Source organism: Thunnus thynnus, chromosome 5 (assembly GCF_963924715.1).
Source record: "Thunnus thynnus chromosome 5, fThuThy2.1, whole genome shotgun sequence".
NCBI classification, from domain to species: domain Eukaryota; kingdom Metazoa; phylum Chordata; class Actinopteri; order Scombriformes; family Scombridae; genus Thunnus; species Thunnus thynnus.
This window is the reverse complement of record NC_089521.1, coordinates 6,627,479-6,652,555: the sequence shown is the minus strand read 5'-3', so window position 1 is coordinate 6,652,555 and position 25,077 is coordinate 6,627,479. Positions and strand designations below refer to the sequence as shown.

General features: G+C 39.5%; 1 protein-coding gene across 1 annotated transcript in view; it reads left to right on the top strand.

The window, feature by feature from the left end:
• The first annotated feature begins 10,849 nt into the window (after positions 1-10,849).
• Positions 10,850-25,077, top strand: part of tead1a (TEA domain family member 1a) — a 46,192-nt gene continuing 31,964 nt past the window's right edge. The window contains exon 1 of the mRNA XM_067588900.1: positions 10,850-11,344. The gene's annotated coding sequence lies outside the window, so the exon portion shown is untranslated. The remainder of the gene's footprint in view (positions 11,345-25,077) is intronic.

Sequence of the window (25,077 nt, the reverse complement as noted above, 5' to 3'; positions counted from 1 at the left end):
TGAAAGAACTTATGTATGAACTCAGAGAATCCTTCCTTTCTGTGTGTATTTGTGTGTGTGTGTGTGTGTGTGTGTGTGTGTGTATAGTCCCTTAAATATAGAGTGTGAGTCTCTAAATTGTAATAAGTGAGTAATACCTTTTGGATTGGAACATATTTCAAGGTGAGAACATTGTAAAGGCTATAATTTAATCTTCAATGGAAAGTTTGCAAACGAGTGACAAAGAGTTCAAGTGTAAAGCCTGAGCAGTGATGTTCAATGAAGCAATATTGTTCACCTTCAAGGAGCTCTTCAAAACATTCCCATTTTGGTATGTGAAGAGAGAAGGAACTGTAGGTGCATATACAGTATGTGTGTGTCAACTAAATGCCAGGAACGCAGCGTAACATTCGGTTCGAGTAACAGTATCCGGTGATGATTGCCCTCTCAGATGCTCTCATGTCAGTTGCAACAGATCCTGAGGGATCTGAAACCATGTTATGATCATTTCCTCTCTGCTCCCTCGCCCAGGGAACAATTCAGCTGCTCCAGTTATTACCTTGTTACATTATTGTTATTGCATTATTGTTACATTGGCGCTCTATGCGAGGGTCACATGGGGACACAGCTGCATTCCTCTGATTGAAGACACCACAGTAATGGAGCGAGGGATGACAGTCGCTTCACAGACGGGAGTGGTTTGAAACGTTTCACCTGTTACCAGACATCAACTGTAACTACAGTTTACCCTTATGTACCCGCACACAGTAGATTCACAGGAAACAATGCATGTACGTGCTTGACATGATGCTGAAGAAGAAAGTTGGTTCAATGCAGAAGACAGTATTTGATAATGAGTTCAGTATTGCAGTTTTGGATGACTTTGTTGTCTTCTAAAAGCAGAGCTGAAAGGAGAGTGAATATTAGACTTACATGTGTTAGGTCACCAGAAACATGATCCAAATGAATGCTTATGTTCTCTGTATCTGCTGAATGTGTATATTAATAACTGTTTGCTAACATGTTAGCCATATCAAATGTAAATGTTACATTTCTAGCATCTAGTTCCGCAGCCCCAAGTTGCCAAAAAATCAATTATTGCAGCTTTAAAGCTATATTTTACAATAATGACTGTTTACATTACCCCTTACTTATTCTGTCATCATTCGCAGACAGCAGTGTGTTCATGTAGATTAATGCCTTTACCTTGTGCAGAACATAAGAAATTTAGTGGTACATTCAGTAGTTTTATGTTATAGGCAACTCAGAAAGTTATGGCAGTGTATTGCTGCTAATATGAGGAAAGAATGTTCTGGTTATATCTATCTGGTTATAATGATGTTAAAAATAGATCATTTTTCTAATTAAAAAATATTTGTATTATTATGATGAGTAAACTTTCTCATTTTAACAAGAAACCTATCTTGTTATAAAGATAAGCTTTCTGGAAAACGTTATAATGAATTTTGTAACAAGGAGATATTAGTTTACAATGAGCTCGTTATAAAAAGTTAACTTTCGAAAACTTGTTCTATTAAGATACTGATCAATTTTTTTTTCGTCCTGGTGGCAGCAATATGCTGCCATAGAAACATTTTCTGAGTTGTCTTCCTAACACCTTACATCACAGATGACCTATTAGCTAAAATTGTCATCTCTAACACAATCTATTGGATTACCCCGCCTCCCCCAGTCATGTAATCCTTCAACTATTTATGGTCTACCTCTTGTGAGTGTGAATAAAGACTCAGCCTCAAGAATACATGTCTTTGAGCATGACACCAAAACTCTAGCAGGTCCTGAAGTGCATTGCAGTTGGTACTCACCTCTGACCTCCTTATGAACCAACGCAGGCAAGAGAAAAGACTTGCAAGGATCAATAAAGTATCACATTATTATATTACGTGGCATTAGATAAAAGGCCCCGCCATATAGCCCAATAATGTTTTGCTGGCACTTCACTTAAGTAATGTTAAGTAAAGTACAGCAGGATGGCTTTATCGGTCATAAGTATATCGATGTTATGTGTTTGTGTGCTGACATTTCTTCCTTTTCCTCCATTTCTTAGAAACTTGCCTCCAGTCATCTGTTTGAATGTCTCAGCAGCAACTGCCTGTCAATATCACTTTGTCCCTCTGAGTAGAGACAGGACGAACAGACAGGGAGGAGGTAATATCATATAGTATAGTCCATTATGTGTTCACGTGTATATGTGCTCTCCCTAGTGTGAAGTGCTCTTACAGTGAGAGCTCTTGCATCATGGTAAGTGCCAGTATCTACAAAAGCTTGTTGCTGTACATGAAAAATATATAGGAATGAAAATCTAAAGTGGGTCACACAGTAAATATCTATGTGTCAAAAGAGAGTCATGAGACGTAGAGGTCACATTGTACCTATGAATGTGCAGTTTTACACACAGTGAGTACATGCGCATTAGTACCTCAGCAGTTGAGGATGAACCCAGTTCGGTTTCTGGCTGCCTGGACTCATTTAACACTCTGCTAGATGTGGCTCATCCATCTGATCACCTGTTGAGGAAAGCGGGAGTACACTTCATCCTATGAGTGATCAGTGTCAGACTGTCACTTTCATTTCAACGTATAGATGAAATCCTTTATCATTATATTTTTTGTTTTAATGACAGCTACATAGTTTGAGTTGATGATGCACCTGCAAACATGGCAGTGATCAAAATTGTGAATCTAAAGCATTAGCTACTTAGGCAAAGTGGTGCTTTGAGCTAAATGCTAAGGTAGCATGCTAACATGCTCACAATAACAATGTTAACATGCTGATGTTTAGCAGGTAATATTTACTTTGTTTACCACCATCTTAGTTTAGCGTGTTAGCCTCCTGACATTTGCTAATTTGCTCTAAACACAAAGTATAGCTGAGGCTGATGGGAATGTCATTAGTTTAGCAGGTATTTGGCTATAAACCAAAGTATTAGGCTAATTAAAATTTAGACCTGATGGGAAGTAGGGTATTGCTGAAGTTTTTATAGTTCATCCTGCAAGCAACACACAGTAGATGTCTGTATTTCCATCCAATAGTTATCGAGACATTTCACTCAAAACCAAAAATCTTATCCAAACGGTGGCACGGTCAGGGGATCCCCAAAGTCAATAGGATTCATCCTCTGGGGACCATGAATGTTGAACAAAATTTCATGGCAATCCATTTAATAGATATTTCAGTTTAAGTGTTTGACTGAAGGAGAGACCAACATTGCCATCTTTATAGCTAAAAGAAAAAAAAAATAGATAGGGTGTTTGCATGCCACAGTGCCTAGGGCTCCATCAGAGTACCCAAGCTAGCATATTTAGGTTTTCTAAAACCACATTAAGGGCTCATGCAAGTTCCAGAAACCATGGTATGATGTGATCTTTATACACGCAAACATATAAATGGGATACCAAACACCCGATAATAACTGGGATACGATTGTGCAAGTAAACACACTCACACTTGATCCCTGGTTGCTGCATACACTGAGACCCACTTCATCAGGGATATGTATAAAATGCTGCTCATTTTAGTCAACTTCAGATCAGAGAAAAAGCACAGACATAAGAGTGGTATCAGTCCTCTCATCTAACTTTCACACCAATTTGAAATTTGCCTTGAATATGTGTCTAATCTATTCCTACACTTAGTCAAACAGTATCCAAACCTCTCGACAGTTCATCTTGAAAAATGAAAGTGCAAGATAGATGTGCCTATAGCTCTATAGTTCATCCCTGGAACATATGTCTTGCTGTTGTAGCCCTTTGGGGCAGGACAGTGCGGTCTGGTCACTGTTTCCATCACAGTCTCTGATCACCTATCATGCACATAATGACACTAAAGGTAAAACTGATTAGATCAGCAGTCCCCAGAGGCATCAGAAGAGTGAAGGCGCTTGTGACCTCCTTTGACTAGTTCATTCATTCTCTCTCCCTCTCTGAGCAGCTTGATCAATGCCGATCATGGAAATTGAGCCCCTAAACCTCAGTACTGCAACTGCTATCTTTCATGTCTGCATGGTTCTCTATCCACGCGTCAAATAAATGTCAAAAATTCAAAGGGAGGCTGGTCTGCTCCCTGTCTACAAAAGGGAGCGTTTAAAAACACAAAAGTAGAGGAGGCTCAGTGTACCTGAAGCCCTGTGTTCAACTGGCACACTCCATCTGCCACTTTTTTTACTGCAGTATACACTTTTGGGGTTTCATTGTGAGGGTATTGTGTTCAAGTATAAAAGTGGAGCAGTGTGCCAGGCAGGCTCCCACAAGGCTGAGTCACCATGGCCCTCAGAAAGTAACTGTGATTAAAAGGAACCCCTGCAGAAAAAGCAGAATAAATAGGCTGATGTGAATAAAATGTTCTCACAGCAAGGTGTGTTAGAATCAAGACCAGTGTTAGATATGTACTAGATACTAACTTTTCCAGAGCTTTTGATTGGCAGATGGATTAGTAATTGGTCCTACTTTGTCAAACTATGGTTTCCAAGGTTAACAATAAATTTACACGCTCAAACTCCATGTTGCATATACATACACTAACTCGTGTCAACTGATTTGTTTGAAAAAAATCCTTATTGACAGCAAATTAAAACAATCATTAAATCAGTATTAATTGATTTTATGCTTGCTTGGGGGCAACAGAACAATCTGTAAACTCAACATGGACATATTATCACCTTATACAGTAGTTATAGTGAACTTGTTGGCAAGCGGTTGCTTATTTACACATTTGTTTTTGAGTTGTATTTCTGTCAATTTGACGAATGTAAGTCCAATATTCACTCTCCTTTTAGCTCTGTTTTGGTCTCCACCAACTACTGAAGGAACTAAATGGAACATCGTTGCTGTTTTGGTGGTGGGCAGGTACTGTATAGTGGTTTTATTGGAACCTGATGAAAACAGCTGCCTGCTGCTTCCAAATGCAAGGCTGATGAGTGGTGAGACTGGCCCTAAACAAAACAACCAAAAGTTGCGGGCCGTAAAACCAAAACAATGCGCTAAAAGATTCTAAAACATTCTGTATGGCTGAGAGAAAACTGCAGGGTTGGTTGATAATTGTCTGTGGGTTTGTCACTACGAATGACATCTTTCACATTACATGTTGGTGTTTGACCAACTGTTAATATAAAATATTAATTAATGTGGCTTTAAAATTTTATATGAGCAAAATGAAAATATGTGTTGTGTTAACATTTTTTCACAATAAAAGCCTTCCATTAGTTTGTCAGTGGAAAGCTTTTAATATGAAGCAGCAGCAGCAGGAAATGTTTTCATCAGGAGTAACTTAACGTGACTCCAATATGGCTGAAAGTGATCAGGAACAGTAAAATGAAGCAGATATCTGAAAGTACAAACAGAAATTCAGGAGAGAAACTAAACTTTCTCTCCTGAGGGGGGTTGTCATAGGGTGGCCGCTTTCGCCCCCCCCCAACACACACACACCTCTCTCACTAACTTGTAGAGCTGGGGAGGAGGGGCCAACTTTGAATACTGTTTGTACCAACTGACAAATCCTGCATAGTACATCTTTAAAAACCCAGAATAAGTTCAAAACCACAATTTTCACAATGTTTCTTGTCTGCTGCAGTTGAGGATAAGCCCTGAGCAGCAGGTTTAAAGGACTGCATTATCTATGTGTACCTAGTATGCAAACTGAAGGGGGCTCAAGGAGGCAATCAGCAGGACCAGCTCCTCATTTCAGAGGTCCTCATTATATCACTACTACTGGCTTGATTAGGCTGATTTTTCTTGTTGAGATAGAGTGACGTATCACCTTGGTGAAACATGTTTACATTGCAACACATTACCTCAAGACTCCTTTCCTTACCACCCGACTTTGTCACACAATATTTAAAATATAATTATATAAAATATTACATTTATCACACTAAAAACTGAAAATCAATAACATCAAGGGCCACATTGGCTCACATTATAGATCACCGCAGGATACAGGACTGTGAAAACATGGAATAAACTGTGTTAATATATGAAAATAATTATTTGTTGAAGCTGTCCAATAGTTTCAGAGTGCTTTGCCATCTTGGATATTCAGACATTTTCAAGGCTGCAACTGATGAAGTAACTAAGTGAAAATAAATGAGTAAGTAAATAAATAAATGAATGAATAGATAAACAAAGAAACTCGAGAATATGTTTATATTAGAATATGTGGAAGGATGGAGGTGAGCAACAGTTATAAAGCTCAACGTTTCTGTCAAAGTGCGAGAATACATCGCTACAGTACTAATGTATACTGTGCCTCAGGTTTTTTATGTTACAGTCTCATCGTGGGTGATAAATTCCATCAGGTGAAAGTTTGATTAATTTTTGTGCTCAAGTCTTACTTAAATTACTCATTCTTTTGAATTTCAGATCCATTCAGTGTGGTGCGCTGCAGTGTTACCAAAGCATCAAGGCCAAAGTTCAGGTTGTTTTCATTTTTAATCAGTTTTTCTACTTGTTAAAATGTTAACTCTCTTCTTCTCCTTGATACACAAGAAAACCACAAACAGCAGAGGAGACAAGGGACATCCTTGTCTAAGAACCCTTTCAATGCAAAGAATGCAAAAGTGGCTTTTGATCTGAGTGTATGGTGAACACAGCTGCGGCTTGGCACCCTGTCATCCAGCAATATATCCTAAAGGATACTTCAGGGAACGCATACATTCATGGGCCGGTTCCAGATCTGCAACATACATGCAAAGAGGATTAACAAACTCCCCTGCCCCCTCAATCATATGCAGGAGAGCATAAAGCTTGTCCACTTTCCTGCAGTGGAATACATGTTTTTCCTGCTCTAGGAGTCCAGTACCATGCCAGTACCCGGGCAAGAAATTTGCTTGTGTGATACCTGGCAAATAATGAGAAAAGGGATAAACATGTTCCCAGTTGTCACAGGCTGCATCAGTGACGGAGATTGAAACTAAGTTTGCAATTGAATTGAATTGAATATCTCTGTGGCTTGACCAATTACCATAGTGGTGTGAAGAACGCCCCACCCCCACTCATCAGTGTCATCATTTATTAGATAGAATATAAAATCCTGCTGCTTTAAATGCTTTACTAACATTTTGAAGCATTTTGCTGGATCTGTAAGCTGTTCAAATGAATAAAAGTTGAGAATTTGGGGATCTGATGAATATTCCCTGCACCATGAGCGGAAAAAAAGAGATAAACATATTTGAATGGATTGATCTGAAAGAATGTCCTCTACCACTTAAAGCCCCCCTCTACTTTAAAATATGTTTTGCTTATTGATGCTTCATTTTGATGTTTGAGCTTCACTGTGCAGATGATGTGTGGAGTTTGACAATAGAAGGCTGTTTTCATGTTTATCTACTGAAGAGGGAAAGTTTCTCTGTGCCTTAAATATGACATGTACCTACGAGTGGTTTGTGACATTACAACTACTTTGGACAGAGTAAAGGAAATTTTAAGGATTTTTCGTTGGTTAATTTTATGGAAAAAAAACATTAGACAAAATTCTAATTCAAAGCAGAGTATTTTTATATGGTGTAAAAAAAATGTCGAGGGCATCTTTAAAATTGGTTCACTCATAGTGATTTAAAAATGAAATGTTTTCAACCCTGTGCTGCTGTAACCTTAAAGGTAATATGACAACATTCAATTTAGACTAAAGCCGTGTTAGACCCAGTCAGGTTGATGTCGTGACTTTATGGAAAAGTGACTCAAGAGCTTATTTAAACAAGAGACCAACATGTTAAAATGCCACCATAGTGACGTAACAATGTGCATGTCTGAAAGAGTTTTTATACATTTAAGCATTCAAAATTTGCTCCCAGTGAGTGAGCAGGTTGACAGTTTGGTGCTCAAGGGTTCTTTGACAGGTTTTATGTATATTATGAGTATTGAGTACTGTTTGTTCATTACCAGCATTGGCATACTGTAAATGTCATCCTACACCCAGCCTGTATGATCTGGTCAAACCCATGTGGAGAGTCCACACCCTCATTGTTTAGATCGCTCTCCACAGACCACAAGAGGGCTCTTGCTGACATTTTGCCTCCGTCAACACTGACATACTGAAATTCATCTTTTTCCCCCTGTCATTTCAGGCACGGAAGAGACCAAAATGTGAAATTATATGCAGATTGAGATGGATGCACAGATTAGAAGGTTCCAGTTAAAGCAGCGCTGCCTGGAGTAGAGCTTGTTGGACAAATTTGTCTCTCCACAAAATTATTTTTAGCACTTCAGAGAGTCTCAAGGGTGTGACAGTCAAGTCTATTTAGACTTCATGTTCATAATCCATGCTCTACTACTCAAACTAGATCTGAGCGGTGATTCTGATCTATTTATGACCAGTGGTGGGAGAACTACTCAGATCCTTTACCTAACTAAGAAGAGAAACACAGAAGTGTAAAAATACTCCAGTACAATTAATGTCCTGCATTCAAAATCTTACTTCAGTTAAAGTACAGAGGTATTATCTGCAAAATGAACTAAAGAACAAGGTGAAAATACTCATCCTGAATCGCCCCTTTTCATAGTGTTCATTGTGTCTATACGTATATGATAGTATTATAATATTATTATCACTTCAGCATTTTTATTGTATTTGGTTGAGGTATGGCTAAATTTAAAGTGTTGGGCAGTTTGATCTGCTAAAACCTCCATTTTATTTTGTGTTAAATCAAGAATATTTCAACCTGTTTTTGATTTAAATCAACTTGTTTAAACATGAAAAATGAGTGTCTGTATCTTGAAACAAGAAAGAATAAGACATGCTGCAGCAGTAGGATTATGAAAAAGTGGATTTTAACATCTGGATGGATTTGCAGTAAAAACAGGTTGAAATATTCCACTAAGCTGACAGTTTGTAATATTTTAATAGAAAATAAAAACGTCAAAGCTGCTTCATTATAATTTTCATATTTTCCGTAGAAGCTTTCCGCTCATTGTTTTCATTTAACGGTGGCAACTTTCCTGTTTTGATTCAATCTCACACACTTCATGGTGTTGAGAGTAGTCTCTTAAACTACCTGCCCAGCAGCAAACAACGGACAGCAGCTAGCTGCTGAACATAGTGGAGCATATAGCAACTAAAGGTTTTGATGGGAACCAAATAGCCAAAACAGAGCAAAGTGGCCCATTTTGTCTGTCTGCTGTTTTACGCTGGCCGGCTAGTAGACAGCAGGTTTTTAGCTTTAAACTGTGATCTGCAGCTGAAAAAACCACTATGAGAGCCATGAGAGAGAACCGAGACAGGGAAGCTGCAGGCTGAAAACCCACAACAATGAGCTGAAAGACCCTAAAAAGCTCAGTAGAGCTGAGGGGAAGAACAGTCAGGTGACAATTCACTGTGGGTTTGACACAGCAAGTGACACCTTTAAGTGATATACTGTTAATATAAAAACATTGAGCATCATACTTAAAACTTAGTTACATTCCACCACTGTTTATCACATACACCAAAACAGCATGGTGACATAAATCTTCAGCTCGCTAAGATTTATGTCACCATGGTGATATATTTCTAAATAATAAATGTCTAATTGCATTTTTGCCCTTAGAATCAAGCTTCTGGCCCTCGATGAAGCTGATTTAGGATCCGGCCACAGACAGCGTTAATAAAACATCAGGAAACCAGGTGAGGTCAGATTTGAGGTCAGACTGTTGACCTTGGGGTCACTGAGCTGAATGTTTTACTAGCCTGTTCTGTGTTTGCACGGCTCAGAGTCTGGAAATGAGCCACACATGCCTCCACAAGGATGTTACAGAAACATCCTCTGTACAGTCCACATGTGACTCAGCTGTATACGGGTGTGTTTGTATGCATCTGTGAGAATTTGCATTACACACACACACAAACACAGACATGCTGCCATGTGGAATGCTGTAGTCTTGCAGGCTGGCCAGGCTGTGGTGTCGGGTTGCAGTAGGTGTTCCAGGCTGTGACCCTGGCATATCTGTGTTTGTTTTATGTCACGGCCCCTCCCTATGGGGAGATGACAGTCCAGCGGTGCCTGGGGGGATGAAACCTGAGATAGGCAGAGCTTAGTAGTAAACAACAACTCCTTTATGAGGCTGAGGCGGCTGCCTGCTGCATTCAAAGATCTGAGGGAGAGACAAAGATTTTCTGGTCAGGGCAGTGGCTCCCAAAAGTAGGGTCCTTCAGGGCGGTCCGGGTGTGTATGTGTGTGTGTGGTGGGGGTGGGGGGTGAGGGAGGGTCAGCAATGTAAGTTTGATTTCACTGCTTATTCATTTAAATTTACAACAAATCTGGGTTTAGCTTAAGATGATGAGATGATGGGATAAAATGTCAGATAACATCACTGCAGTTTTAACATACATCTAGATGACAGCACACATTAATACTACACTCCATCATATATGATATAAACATGGAAGGTAGCCAACTGAAAATAAATTGTTAGTTTTAGCTTTTGATGATGTCGCGTCAGCTTAACTTTTTATAAATGTCGGTTATGCTACAACAACATAACATTAAAGCTTAAAATGCTGCTTGCTAGTGTAACAGGTCAAACACAGCAACATGTAGAAAGTAAGCAGCAGCAACAGTTGAATGAATTAAAGGAAATCCCTGCTACTAAATATTAAGTGTATATTTGTGTATGGAGGCTCTGTGGACATAATAAGGATGATACAGTTTAAATTAGGAGGTTTTGATAACTTTCTATGAAAAGGTTTTATTTGACAATTATCCACATGCAAACTGATAAATGTCTTAAGGTGAAATGTGTTAGCATGTGTGACAGTGGCCTTTAGGTGATTTAAAATGTCATGTTTTTCTTTTCTTTTGACACTTTGGGATATTTTTGAGGACGAACTTTGTCTTAAATTGTATTTCACGTGGCTATAAAAGTTTCAAATGTAACTGGCTCATAGCTGCTGTCAGTGTGTTTTCTGATTCGTTGTCAGCTGCTTGCTCGTGCACAGCAGACCGTGTTTTATCTCGAGCCATTCTCTTCCTCCACTGAATAGAGTTTGGGCGCTCCACTCTTTTCTTTTGTTGTTGGACGCAGCCCATACAGTCCGGCCCCTTCCCCCTCGCTCTCTTTCTCTTTCTTTTTTTTTTTCCACCCATCCTCCCATCTCTCTCTCACTCTATTTCATCCATCCAGGGTGACGCCAGTCCCTCTCACCCCGCCCCGTTCAACTCAGTCCACTGCGTTCATTTCATTCCTGCTCCCATTCCGCGCATATTTCGCATCCTTGGAGAGACGCTGCGCATTTTACGCACTCAGCGCGCCCGATCCTTCAACAAACCAAAACCGAGAGGAGACCCTGCAGTTGGCGGAGGGCTTCCCGATGCTGTAGCGACTCCGAACCGTGGAAAAGTGTGGGAATTAATCCATAAAGAGGCGTATGAATCGAGGTAAGTTCCCAAGGAGGAGTCTCTCCCTCAGCTTGTAGCCTGCGCGTCTGAAAGCCCCCGGACGTTTCGTTTCTTTCTAAAACCCCGAAGTGGTCACTGAAGCTTATATTAAAACAATTTCGGCGACATCGCTAGCGAAATCGACACACACAAAGCCCTTCTAGATGTTAAACAAGTCCAACAAGCTTATTAATGCTTTGCCGTGTGAGATTCAAAGCGAGGGATGTCGCTTTCACTACAGTTTTATCCCCCTTTCTCCCGACAGAAAGAAACAAACCTTGCTTTCTATCACTTCTTTTTCTCTTGTAATAAAATACACACTATAAGATATGTTCCCGGCAGAGTTGGGTTCATGAATCGACCTGTATGTAACGCGAAAAGGATGAAAACATATATTTTTTCGCTGCAGCGCTGGGAGGCAGCTTAACAAAGCTGGGAGTGAATGGGGGACTTGTTGCATCGGCGGGGTTTTCTCTTTCCCTTCACAGGCAGGCAGGCAGGCCCCAGTCACAGGAACAGGCCATAGGCTGATAACATGCACACAGTCAGTGTTTACCCAGTGGTCAGAGCACATTATATGCTCAATGAGAACACGATCAGACAGGCTGCTGGTGGATTTGTGAACGCGTTTATCTCTCTACTCCATCACCACTGAAATATTAAGGGGATAAAACTCAGTTTATGAAGTCTGACACGTCTTTCAATATGTAAATCAATACTTAAAGATCATTTACAGGTTGTAGAGTAAAGCTGTGAGGAATGAGGGTAATTTATCACTTTTATGAAAATATCATTTAAATCAATTTATTGTTTTCCTTCTACTATTATTACAGTTTGTTTTCATCATATATATCACATCGTATATTTTGAAGAGACTTGTGGTTGTTGTGGTAGTGAGAAAGACCTTCTAGCTTTTTAAATCACTTTTCTAGTATCAGCAGCCTGTAATATTCCCCATATGGGCTTATAAGTGTGTTGTGTATTTCCTTTTAAATATTGATTAAAGGACTGCTCTTGTCCTTTATAGTAAGAGATCTGTGGCAATGCAGGCCAAACCACAATGTAATTATTGGAGAAAATTACAGCCTGTAGGATGAAACATAGTAGATGCATTAATTCTGTAACAGTAACCCATCTGTCAGATGAGGGGAGGGGTATGTTAGATAAAAGGATTTGAGTTCAGAATAATAGTTTGGGCTCTTTTTTTTTTTTTTTTCCAAGTTGATTTGGCTGAATGAAACTGTCAGATGGAAATAAGGGTTTTGTTTTGCTACTGAGGAGATTTTGCACATCCAGGAAAATACTGACAGTCACAGGTAGTTTATGGCTCAGGTAATATTCACATTTGTTAGTCTTTTTAGTGAGTCTGAAGATTATTTTCTCATATAATCAATAAATAGTTGGATTTTTTTTACATGACAAGTGTCAGACAATAGTGAGATATGTTCATTATAATTTCTCGGAACCCACGCTGATGTGTTCAGATGTTTTGTTTGACCTACAGTCAGAAACTCAAACAGAAAAGCACAAATTCTTTATGTTTTAGAAGCTGGAACCAAAGAGTTTTGGGAATTTTTGCTTGAAAAATGATGAATCAATTACCAACTATAGTTAATTTTCTGTCGATCAATAAATTGATTGCAGCTCTACCTCTGTCACAAAACAGTCAGTGTGAGATAGAGATGATATTTATCTGTATTTAAAATATCACAAAAGCAAAACAGAAAAAATGTCAAATTATTTTAAGCAGATCAAAATGTTTCTATGCACGTGAATTAATTTTGTAGAGTAAGTTTTGTTCTGTAGTCATTGGCAGCTGGCAACAGTTTAGAATATTCATAAATGAGGTGAAGTAGTGATGCTCTACACAAACAATATTATCTGAGACGTTTTTATTCTTTCTGAAAATGTGGAGTTCAAGAAATGAAATCTATTTTTAAATCGCTTGAAAAAGTGTTAATTTTGATTGGGGAGCAAATGGCACTTTCTATTCTTCCTTAAGAGTGTCTCGAAATGAGAAATCTGGCAGTTCTGAAAGTGTAACACCGTGTGTGTGTGTGTGTGTGTGTGTCATTGTCTTTGCTGTGTCTAGGCCTGCGAGTGTACAAAGCTTTGTCAGTCACCCTGGGCAAACAGCCTCCCGTCGTCCCTCCACTTTCCTTCCACCCCCCCGTGCCTCTCCCTCTTCAGTCCGTTGACATCTGTTTTGAGTGCTCCGTGCACCTGTAGAGACCCGGGAAGTGTGTGTGTGTGTGTGTGCGTGTATGTGTGTGTGTGTGTATATGTGTGAGAGAGAGAGAGAAGAGGACGAAGGGAGGTACAGAATGCAAATCCAGGCGTTTGTTCAGGGCCTAAGCAACGCAGACTGACTGACTAACGACCATTTGGTGTGTGTGTGTGTGTGTGTGTATGTGTGTGTGTGTGCACATTTGTGTGTGTTTGCCTCTTGCTGTCCAGGCCAGGCAGGCCTATTGTTGCAGCAGCAACAGGCGTCGGTGGATGAGGACGCACCATATGGCCTCTGTGTGCTTTAGTCACAACCGCTGTGTACGTGCACATGCTTGTGTGTGTTTTCATGTACTTCACCAATGCTGTGACAATATGGTGGAGTTGCGAGCGGCGGGCTGCTCGCTGCCTCCCTCCTTGTTGTCTCATCTGTCGTATCATTTCTAGACAGGGGGATAAAATCCGGCACACATATTTTATGGGAAGTGGGAATAGGAGGAGTAATCTTCCTGGCATGAAATCATGTCTTGTGACGTCCAGATGTAGTCAGAGTTTGTACTTTTTTAAAAAAAAATTCAAAGTGTTTTTTTTTAAATAGCGTAATTACTTTTGAGTTGTGCTTGGTACAAATCCCCAACTCAATATTTGAATGAATCAACAGGTGATACAGTGAATCCTGGAAATGAAGGGATGCTCCTGGCTGTGAAGAAGTCTGTGTTGTCGTTGGTGTTAATGGCTGATTGAGGTGCCAAATGGAGAAATTTCTCTCTTTTTTTTTTTTTTTTAACAAAACTTCTGTTTAATTCTAATTTCAAAACAATTCCCACAGCGTCCCTGCAGTCCAGCTTCAATTTCCTGCTTTTTAAACGTCCCGGATCACAACATTTTATTTAATATTTGCCCACGAATATGACAATATTCTTCAATGTTGTGGTCTCCACAAAGTGGCAGGAGTTCAGCATGTAGTGAGATAAATTCGGTCAGCGTGTGCAGCAGAGCGGGATAAAAAGTGAGTGTGTAAAAGAAGGAGAGCCCAAGCCTGTATGTAATGACATTTAGGGAGCGGAGCCGGTTTATTAGAGCAACAATGCTGAGTGTGTGGGGGGTGAGTGGGTGGGTTGAGGGGTAGCAGGGGGCAATGGGGGTTGGGGGGGGGGGGGGCGTGGGGTAGAGAGTAGGGGGTGGGCAGGCTTTGTTTAGGGGATGGGGGAACAATAGGCATCCTCCTGGGTGGGGCGGGTGTGCAGGGGAGCAGAGGGGAGCTGGTTTCTGGCTGCAGGAGGCCAGTGGAGCCTGTGCTGGCTTGTCTGACTGCCTGGGCTCCCCCGTCTCTGCTCTCCTGTCTTCGTCTGTCTTTCAGTCTGTTTGTCTCTAACGTCCTCACTGATGCAAATACGTCCCAAAACGCACCGCCGTCTCTTTGTTTGGGTATGGGTTGGAAATCGAATGATTTACAATATGATGCTGTCCCCATAATTAGCAAATAATAACAACGGTATTACCATACAGGTGATGCTGTAATATATTGTAAGATAGTTATCTATGATACATTACAATGTTAGTGTGAGTGAAGAGGAAAATAAAAATCATTTAGCAGGAATCACACTTGTATTTATTCTACAGATTATAGACTTTTCAGTTGTACATAGTTTTATAATTAGCTGAGATGAGTCTAAATGAACTGCCAGAAAGTGGAACAGTTCTGAGAGAAAATGTCTGCAAAAACACCTTTGTGACAGTATTATAAGAGAAGGTGTCAGGATAATAATTAATCAATAAAGTACCACAAGATATCATATCATGATGAGGGCTGTAGCCAGGATTTTAGGCCCCCAAACACCAAACAAAATATGAAGTGTCTAAAGCGTTCTCATATTTGGATTATTTTTATAGTTAGCTGTTCAATTCTATTTTCTCCAAGTTTTATTCAAATGAAGCAGATCCTTTGAGAGAAAAATCATTCGATAATCAACAATTTCTAAACTCAAGACAACCAACTAAAATAAAACTAACTAAAATAAAATAACAATGTCCCAACTTTGCCTCTATTTTCCTTGTAATTACCAAATTACATAGTTCTTTCAAGAAAATGATTCTCAGGAAATTATTAGGAAATTACAGACCCGTAAAATAAAGCATTGCCGCCATTTCCCAAAACGGAGGTCTAAGTGTTCTCTCTGAGCTACCAGGAATACAATTCTGGTGAAGAAATACTGAGTCTAGAAATGGTTGAATGAGCCTAAAAATGTATATTTTTTAAATTGCAGAATACAATTGCCACAAAGTTGCTAAGGAACCCACATCTCCCACCCAAAATACACCACTGAACATGCAGCTTTCTGACACTCTTCAGTGTGTAAAGATAACAAAACTGCAGTAGTGTGGACAGGAGAACCTTTTTCAAGACACTGATGTGTTAGCCAGCTTCTCATCCTCTTACAAACACTTATGCAACAGTTTTACAAAGAAAGCTTTTTCTTGACTCTACCTCTCTCTGAGATCTCTCTTTTTGTGTATTTTACTACAGAGGATACACAGTATAGATGTTGCTATTATTCTGTGTCTGTGTCAGAGGACTGAAGGAGCATGAAGGATGTTCCTGTTAGTTTTGGTTAACAGGTAGCAGGTATGAGATCAAATCACTTGGTTTATGTCAAAAAAAGGGGAGGGAAACTTTTCTATTCCTGTGCACATGAAATTTTTTTGCTTTTTGCTTCAAGAAGATGCTGACCGTAGTTTACAGTGAAAGAAAGTCCTTGTGAGAGAAGCACTATGTAGGAAATCTTCAAGAAAAATAAAGTAAAGAGAAATGTGGGAAGAAACGATAAATGAGATCTTCGCACTTGGAAAGAAAAAAACCCCCAGAACAAACATAAAAGAAAGTGGTTGTTTTGCTTTGATATATTTTAAAATCTGATATATATCAAGTTTTTTGCATTAACGCTGTTTTAAACACATTTTGAAATATTCAAAAAAATCTGCAAAAAATCCCCCCATTTTTTTGGAGTAAAAAGTAAAAACTTTACGTATGTACCACCAATCAGAGCAACAAACCCTCCATGGGAAGTCTGAATCAACCTCATGTTTCCGGACCTCAGCAAGGAGTGAGCAGGAAGTCTAGATTTCAACTACTTCTTGCTTACTTTCCCGGTAGGAGGAATTGACATGATAAACCCTCTGCAGAGCTGAACAACAGCTCACTCTGCTCTCTGATACTCCCGCAGTGGAAAAATGTTTCCCTGCTGTTGTGCTCACGACCTCAGTTTTTGTCTTCAGCCGGCCTGACAGTGATTACTCACTGTTGTCTGTTCTGTAGTTCTCTGATAACATTTCTGCACTCAGTGTTGAACATGATGCATTATTCAAAAACAGCTAAACCAAACAAGTTCTCGCTGAATGAAAAATTCAACAGCTTCTGCTTTTCCTAGATCTTGTAAGATTTTATGGTAATTTAGCTGACACTGATTGGCCTTTTTGTTCTTTAGATGCTGTTAGTAGCTATGAATGACAGCAGAAAATATGACGAAAAGGTGATTCATGTGGAATATTTAGAGTCAATCAGTTCATTTCTGACTTTAAAGCAAGACTAATATTTGAAAGATGAAAGAATACACTCTCTTCTCTTAAAAATTTAAACTGAATATCAGCAATAAAAGACAGTCTTGCTCAGTTCAGTTCAGTACACTCATTGATTTACGTGTTACAGCATTACTTGGTCTGGTGTGACCAGCAGCTTATGGTAGCTAACGTTAGCAAACTTTAGCTAGATATTGTAGTGTAACCAGTGTAACATGGTTGAGTCAGTTGGCTGACTTTATGACTCTTCTCTGCTTGTGCTACTGTTAAACTACATTTTGGCATTTACCATTATCCTGTAATTGCCACTTGTGGCCACAGTGGCTGCTGTTCAGCAAAGTTAGGTTCTTTAAGATTAGCTTGGCGGTTCAGACAAATCTTTTGCTTTGAGGTTGTTTCATCAGTGTGAGAGTTGATTTTCAGTGTTGCCTATGAGGTGTGTGGGTTGTTCGTGTGCTGCTGAGAAGCTTCAACGTCCAAAACTTGAGAGTCGGCAGCAAAACAGAATCACATTTACAAGCTGAGGAGAGCAATCACTTGTTGCTAAAAAACCTGTAAGACGCAGCTAGTATGCTCTGCTCTCTTATGACATGCTTTGTATTTTCCTTTTTGGTACAAGGCTTGAGTTGCTTTACCCATTTTGGTCTGCTGTTGTGATTGGAGCAGAACACTCATCGCCAAAGCCTTTTTTCCACTCTTTACGACTGTCTGCTAAAGAATAAGTCTGATTTTTACAAAATATGGGTGTTATTTTTGTAGTTTTGACCATTATTCCTTTCGGTAATAACATTGTACTCACCAGGTTAATTGTAAGGAATCAGGAACATGGTGACTAAAAGAAGTCAGACAAGGCAAAAAACGAGCAGATAATTAGACAGACTGTAAAAAAGCTTATTAGCCAAACCTAATTTGGCTAAGCTCTAGCCAAATTAGCTCCCTAATTCTACATTACATACTAATTGTGTACTACATACTGATCTGTGTAGTGTAGTTTTTTTGTTAGTATACACGAAATACACATACTTTAACTGTTATACTGACAGGGACTGATATGATACAGTACATGCCTCGTTGGAAGCCATTTATTGTAATGTTTGGCAGCTGTGAGCCTCTATTTCCTTTGTGCATTGTAGTGCGGGACCACACTGAAAAATGAAGCATTTTTTGGTATACATTCAGATTTTTTTGAGTTTGTCTAGTATATGATGTCTGGTGTGCTCACTTGTGGTTTTACCTCCAAGAAAAGTTGTTGAGATAATCTGGATAAACTGTTGGCCTGTACATGACCTGTAGGATTGTCTGACTGCTCATGTTTTTTTGCCCCAGCGAAGTCACCATGTTACCAGTTTTCTCTCTCTTTTGTCTGCTTGCTCAGTAGTATAAGTAAATGTTTAATTACCACTGAAGCCCATGTAGCTCTGCTCTATCCTGGTCCGGGTTGAAGCTTAGTCAGAGACTCAGTTTTGGAGTCATAGGAATAGGAAATGACCAGACTGTGCGTATAAAGCCAGTTATATCCTTAAATAACCTTCTACACACCAGCTGTTTTCGGGATGCACAGCCGCCTCACTCTCTGCCTCCTAACCTGCATCTGTCTAAATAAAGCAATGCCCAAGTTTTAATGGGCCACAGATGGAAAACACAGTTCAGGGGTTAATTCATTTTGTATGTGTATGTCTGTGTGTTTTGAGGAGTGAAGATGAGAGCAGAGCCTCTGTTAGATGGAGGAGGATGTAATTGTGGCAGCGAGATTGATAGATATACTCTTCATTCATGCAGCCATACAATGTTCCTTTACTAGGTGTGGAATAGGACTCACACACACACACACACACACACTCACACACTCACACACACACACACACATAAACATACATGTGTTTATGTCCCGGAACAATGCTCCAGAGTTCACACTTATTAAATGGTGTTGGTATTGCTGTAACCTCCCCAGACCTCTCTTTCTACTGGTGGAGGATATTGTCTCCTGTGTGTGTGTGTGTATGGGTGTGTGACAGTCCCCCCACCCCCACCCCCCCAGGAAGAGGCCGGATAATGGCTCGGCCTGACTCAGCAAAAACTGGTCGAAGAAGAAGAATAACAGAGAGGGGCGGAGAACAGAGAGAAGAGCTGCTAGCTAAACCTTTTACCATCACATTTCCAGGAGGAAATAAACACTTCACTGTACCAGTGTGCAATCTGTGACCAATTACTGTGTGTGTGCATAAATGGTAATGCTTCTGTGAGAAGAGATGGTGAAATAATGAGGAGTGCACGCTGTGAATCACAGCCTCTTCACCACTCATAAAGCAAGTCTCTCACTTTCTCTGTCGTTCTCAAGTGTATATTAGTGCAGAAAGAAAGAAATAAAAGAAGCTTTGCTGGTTTCTTTTCACTGATGCTGCTTTTTCATTTGGCCGAATGAATATCTGTCTTTGTTTTTTATTTTTAACATAAAATTGGGTCAGAACTAATCAAACCAAACTCGAGACTTTCATAAAGGTGATTATTTTTTCCCTGGTATTGTGCAAGATGAACTAATCAGTAATGGATTAATTGAAATCGTGACCATCTGAACTAGAAAGAGAGAATGCAGAGATGTGCGTCACCACCAAGACAAAAATCACGAGTAATGGAGTACAGAACTGATTAAAGTCTACATTTGAAATGGAGGCAAAAGAGATCAGTTGGGTCTGCACGGAAAGTATTTGGGCAATCTGATTGATCATGTAGATAATCCGTAAAACTAGCAACTAGAGAGCAAAAATGAACACCTTTTCAGGTTCATCTCTCATAAAGAATGTTATTTTGGATATTTGTGCTGATGTGGCTCTTCCTTGAAACATTTTTAGATAAAAATCCACCCTCCCACGTTGTGCTTCATGGTTGTTTGAGGCGTTAGAGAGATGAGAGCTGCCCTCAGCCACAGTTCAGTCAAAATTCAGCTGAAACAAAACGCTGGTTTGGAGTCCAATTGGTGGAGACTTTCACATGGTTGGTGGTTGTGTGGCCTTGTGAGAAAGCAGCTCTTTTTCTGGATGTTGACCTCTGTTTAGATCTGACCCTGTTCACACACCAGAATGTGTCTGATTGTATCACAAGTAGAAGCCACTATATGTAGGTGTGAATGCACCCATAATTCATTGAGGATGCACTGCTCATGCCACATTCAGAGGTAGTCAAGGACATTTGTCCTCATATGACCTTGTGTGTAGTTCATGCTCCCTGACCACACTGAAGGATGCCCTTGTTGTAGTGTGCATAAAGCACAACCAATCTCCAAACACAGTTGGACACAGTTGATTTGCTGATGCCAAACAATTTTCATAAACTTCTGAAGCCAGTATGCATGGTGACATACCAAATAACCACCACAGGCACCTTCTCTGTAGCTGTATGGTTGAGTGCAAATGTGAGTGTGTAGTGAAGGAGGGTTTCCACATTGGGTCTCAAACCCTGGTCTCCCAGACCACAGGTGACTGCGCTAAGCACTCAACCAAAGGCTCAATGAACTAGTCAAGGGCCAGTGCGTCCAGTGATCTGTGGTCGTTACCCTCCTAGAGGGCACGGACCTGCACCATGACAGAGTGTTTTTTATTTTAATGCGTTTAGCAATGGTTAGTGCTAGACAATCAAATGGGAGTGAGAAAGCAAAAACTGATCACCAATTTATTTGAGACGTTTAGTGTCAACCGCAGTCTGCCTCAACTGGATGGTTCTGGACCATGAATCCGTTCGTGAAATTGCTGTTCTACTAATGGTTGTTAGATAGTGGCTCTAAGAAACCTGCACTGGATTTAATATAGTCTGGAGAAAACTCTCAACGTTTAAAATACTAAACAAATGGATGTTCTCCACATTGTGTTAGTTGTTCATTTTACTTCTCCAGATGTGTGTCTTGGTAGCAATTTTTAAAGGTAACCTGTGGTGTTCTTGACCACTCTTACTGAACACTATTTTTTAGAGCTGCAATGATTAGTTGATTAATTGATTAGTCAGTCAACAGAAAATTAATAGGCAGCAAATAGTTGTTTCATAATTTTTTTGAAAAAAAAAAAAACTGGTTTCAGCTTCCCAAATGTAAATATGGCTTTTATATTCCTCTATGATCATAAACTGATTATATTTGGGTTTTCGACTATGGTTGGAAAAACAAAAAAAAATTTAAGAGGCGCTGAGAACTTGGGATGGACATTTTTCAAGATATATACCGGCATTTACGAACCACACGAATAATCAATTAATCAAGAAAATAATTGCTAGATTAATCAATAATGAGTCAAAAATCAATAATAAAAAAATATCTTTATTTGCATCCCTACTATTTTGACAAGTGGGTCCCTGTTTTGGTTGTGCGAGGACACACCTGCCCTCACACAAACACCCAGGTGACGTAGTACACATTCCTGCTGTTGGTTTCATGCTGTTCTGCTGATCAGCAGTTAGCAGTGATAATGCACAAAGAAACATAGCAATGCATCAACAATGGCAGAGAAGAAGAAAACTGCAAGCAGACATGGATGTTAGAAATTTAGGATTTAAAATACTCAAAAAATCAGATAAGAACTGTGCATTTTGGTGAGTAAACTCTGAATGTAAACATACAGTAACTTAGTTTGTTTACTCCACAGGGTAAATTTAAGACTTGAAATATTTTGGGGCTTGTTTTCTTTACTCCCAAATGAACCCAACTGGTTCTGTCACAGATTCTATAGACATGTTTTGTTTTTTTTGTTATCTATGTTACTTTTTGACTAAAAATAAACTTTTTCTGCATGTTGTAATAAAAAATGTAGATATTTTCATATCATAAAACAAATGAATGTAATTATTTCAGAGTATTTTCCAGCCCTACAACAGAGAAATACACATAAAATAGATCTTAATGCACATTTGTTGCATAGACACACCATGTAAAATACTACACAAATTAATGTAGAAAAAGAGAAAGGAGAAATCTATTTTACGTATGTCAGATTTGTTCCCATAGTGACCGGTGATTTCAGGGACAGACAGCACACCAGCCCTTGTTGAAATCATATACTTAAAAACATTCTGACTGTTTGAATAACATGAGGCATACCTGAGTGATCTTACCTTGCAAATGATGTGTCCGTTGTGGAGGCTGTTAAAGCGGCAAGATAAATGAAGCACCCCTGAATCTGTTCAGATATTGAAAGCTTTAGTCACATTTGCACACAAGTAAAAAATGAGCGGTGTGCCGGATGGTCCTTGATCCATAAGAATTAACGAGAAACAAGAAATATCACCTCAGATGCAGAATAATTCCATTTCAGCCTTAAGGGACCATTAAAACATGGCAAAACATTGTAAAGTGGAACAATGTTTGCTTTGAGGATTATGAGAAAATCCTCTTGTATAAAACCTGTGTGTGTGTGTGTGTGTGTGTGTGCGCGCGCATGTGTGTGTGTGTGCATGTTGGAAGCAGTTAAAACAGATGCCGTTGAGTGGTCCAATAGAAGAACGAGTGAAGGGAACTGACTAGCTTGAGATAACACAGTCAACTTGTATACCAACAGGACCCCCTGCTGACACACACACACACACACACACACACACACAAACACACACACAGGTCCCTCTGGTAATGCAGACACTCGAACATCATTTTCATTTAATTAAAACCTCACTGGTCTGCTTTTAAGACTATGGAGGCTTTGAGCCATGCAAATTACATGCACACAAACATATACATGTAGCTGGCATGTGGTGGAAGCCAGTAGTGCTGTAAGAAAGAAGTGAAAGAGGAAGAAAAGCAACACAGAGGGAGAGCATGAGGGTCCAAGGCAGCTGCAGGATTGTGGCTGTATGCCCCGTGTGTGTTCTCCTGAGGGCTGGCACTGACACCATGAAGCCTGCTGTCCTGGCTGGAGTGGCCCGGGCCTGCCTGGTGACAGAGAGACACACACAGAGAGGAGGAGGGGTACCCGGGGTGCAGAGGAGTAGCCCAGTAGTCAGAGTTGATTGTTGTGTGACTAATGTCTCTCTCCAGCGTCCATCTGCTACTGGGCCCCTCTCATGCTCACATCTCATGAGCTTCACTATAGTTTATCTATTAACCCCGAAATCTCATCTCTTCTCTTCTTTTCTTCTCTTTTCTTCACTTCTCTTCCACCCACTCATTCCTGATTTTCATCATTATAAGCAGCTACAGATTCATTACAGTCCCATGGCACATTCATGGCAGTGACATCATTCTAATTAATAATCAGGATAGAGTTCTACCAGCTCTTCATAAATCCATTGCTAAGTTTGTCTGTAAAGTACTTGATATAGTTACTAATTTCAAACAAGTGATTTACTGAATCAGGTTTCCTTAAATCATACCATTAAAACATTAGCATTAGCTTCCCAAAATAACTTATTAAACTTAATTGGCAATTCTTAAAAAATGTATGCATTACTTGATTTTGCTTATATCTGCATACACGTAGAAATATGTGTGTTTCAGAAGTTGTATTCATGCAGTTTAAAATGAGTGGGAAAAATCAAATTATGTTAGCTAACGTTATTAGCATAGCATCTCATAATTTGAGGCAAGTTGTGTCGTGTTTTCTGAAATGTAATAAATTTAAAATTCAACAGCATTTTCATCAAGTGTCAGATCAGATATGTCAACCGTTTTTCATATGATCATTAGTCAAAACAAATTTTATATTAGCAAGCTAATGTTACTCTTGTCATTTTGTTCAGTTAGTTCCTTAAGTTGCTAGGGCAGTTTGTAGGTGTAGATATTGAGTAACATCTATTTTCTGTTGAAGTAGGCTAGTTTGTGTGGGCAGCCTGTTTTAATGTCATGATGCATAATCTCATTTTAGTTAATGCGTGCGTTATAACTAGGCTTTGACCTTTTGAACTAATGAAATTTGAAGTTACGAAGAGCTGATGCAACCGGCTCCAGTGTATTTGAATGTGCTCTCTGGTTCGACTTGTGGAGAATGAAGCTCCAGCCACCCACTTCAATTACTTCCTAATAACTAAATCATAATAAAAATCATACATACAACTATGGTATCTATTATAACGTGAAGAGACTGTTGTGGATATTACTACAGTTCAGAACCCAGGGTCAGTTTTCCTATTATATGATGTTGAAACTCATCTGCTTATGTACTGTGCGATTTAAACATTGCAGCGATATTTAAAGTTCAATTCCACTTTCTGTTATAAATGACATACAATTATTTACTGTACTCTATGACCCTCAGTACAGTGTTGAAATTTCATGGCACCCACATGTAGAGCAGTGATAATACTAGCTTTTACTCAGACAGAGTTTGGTGTTTGAAGGCTGTTGCATTGTGATAAAAAAATATATTGCTGCTGAGTGCTGTAGATACAATAGAGACAGAATAGCTGTTGGAATTTAAAGCCCATTGAATCTGAACGTAAGTGGTTCATTGTCATTGCTTCAGCATAGTTCTTCACAGAGGTCAAATGTTTTGTGAATGGATCTGAAGTAAAATGCAGAACGTTCTACATCATGTGAAGAAGAAATTCTCTACATAGGCCTATCCTAATCTTAAAGCTCCTGACCTGCAATCCTTATTTCCTGTTTGTTTTGCGTTTTTTCTTAAGGGATTCATAACACCGACTTCACCCTATAAAGTGGTGGCAGTTGTGTTTCTGTTTACCTGATGAATGTTCAATATTCAGTATCCGTTTAGCTCTGTTTTGGTCTCCACCAACTCTTAAGTTGCTAAATGCTAACCTCGTCTGATAATGGGTTCTGGGTGGATAGCTTGCTCTAGCTAGAAACAAGGTTAATGAGGACTGAGTTTCTATATTACACATAGACATTTTAGCCATTGTTTACATAAAATATTGATTAGTACAGCTTTAAAACTCTGGGATAAATTGGCACAATCAAAAACTCACCTCAGCAGGCTTTAAAAGTTTCATTGTGTCGTATC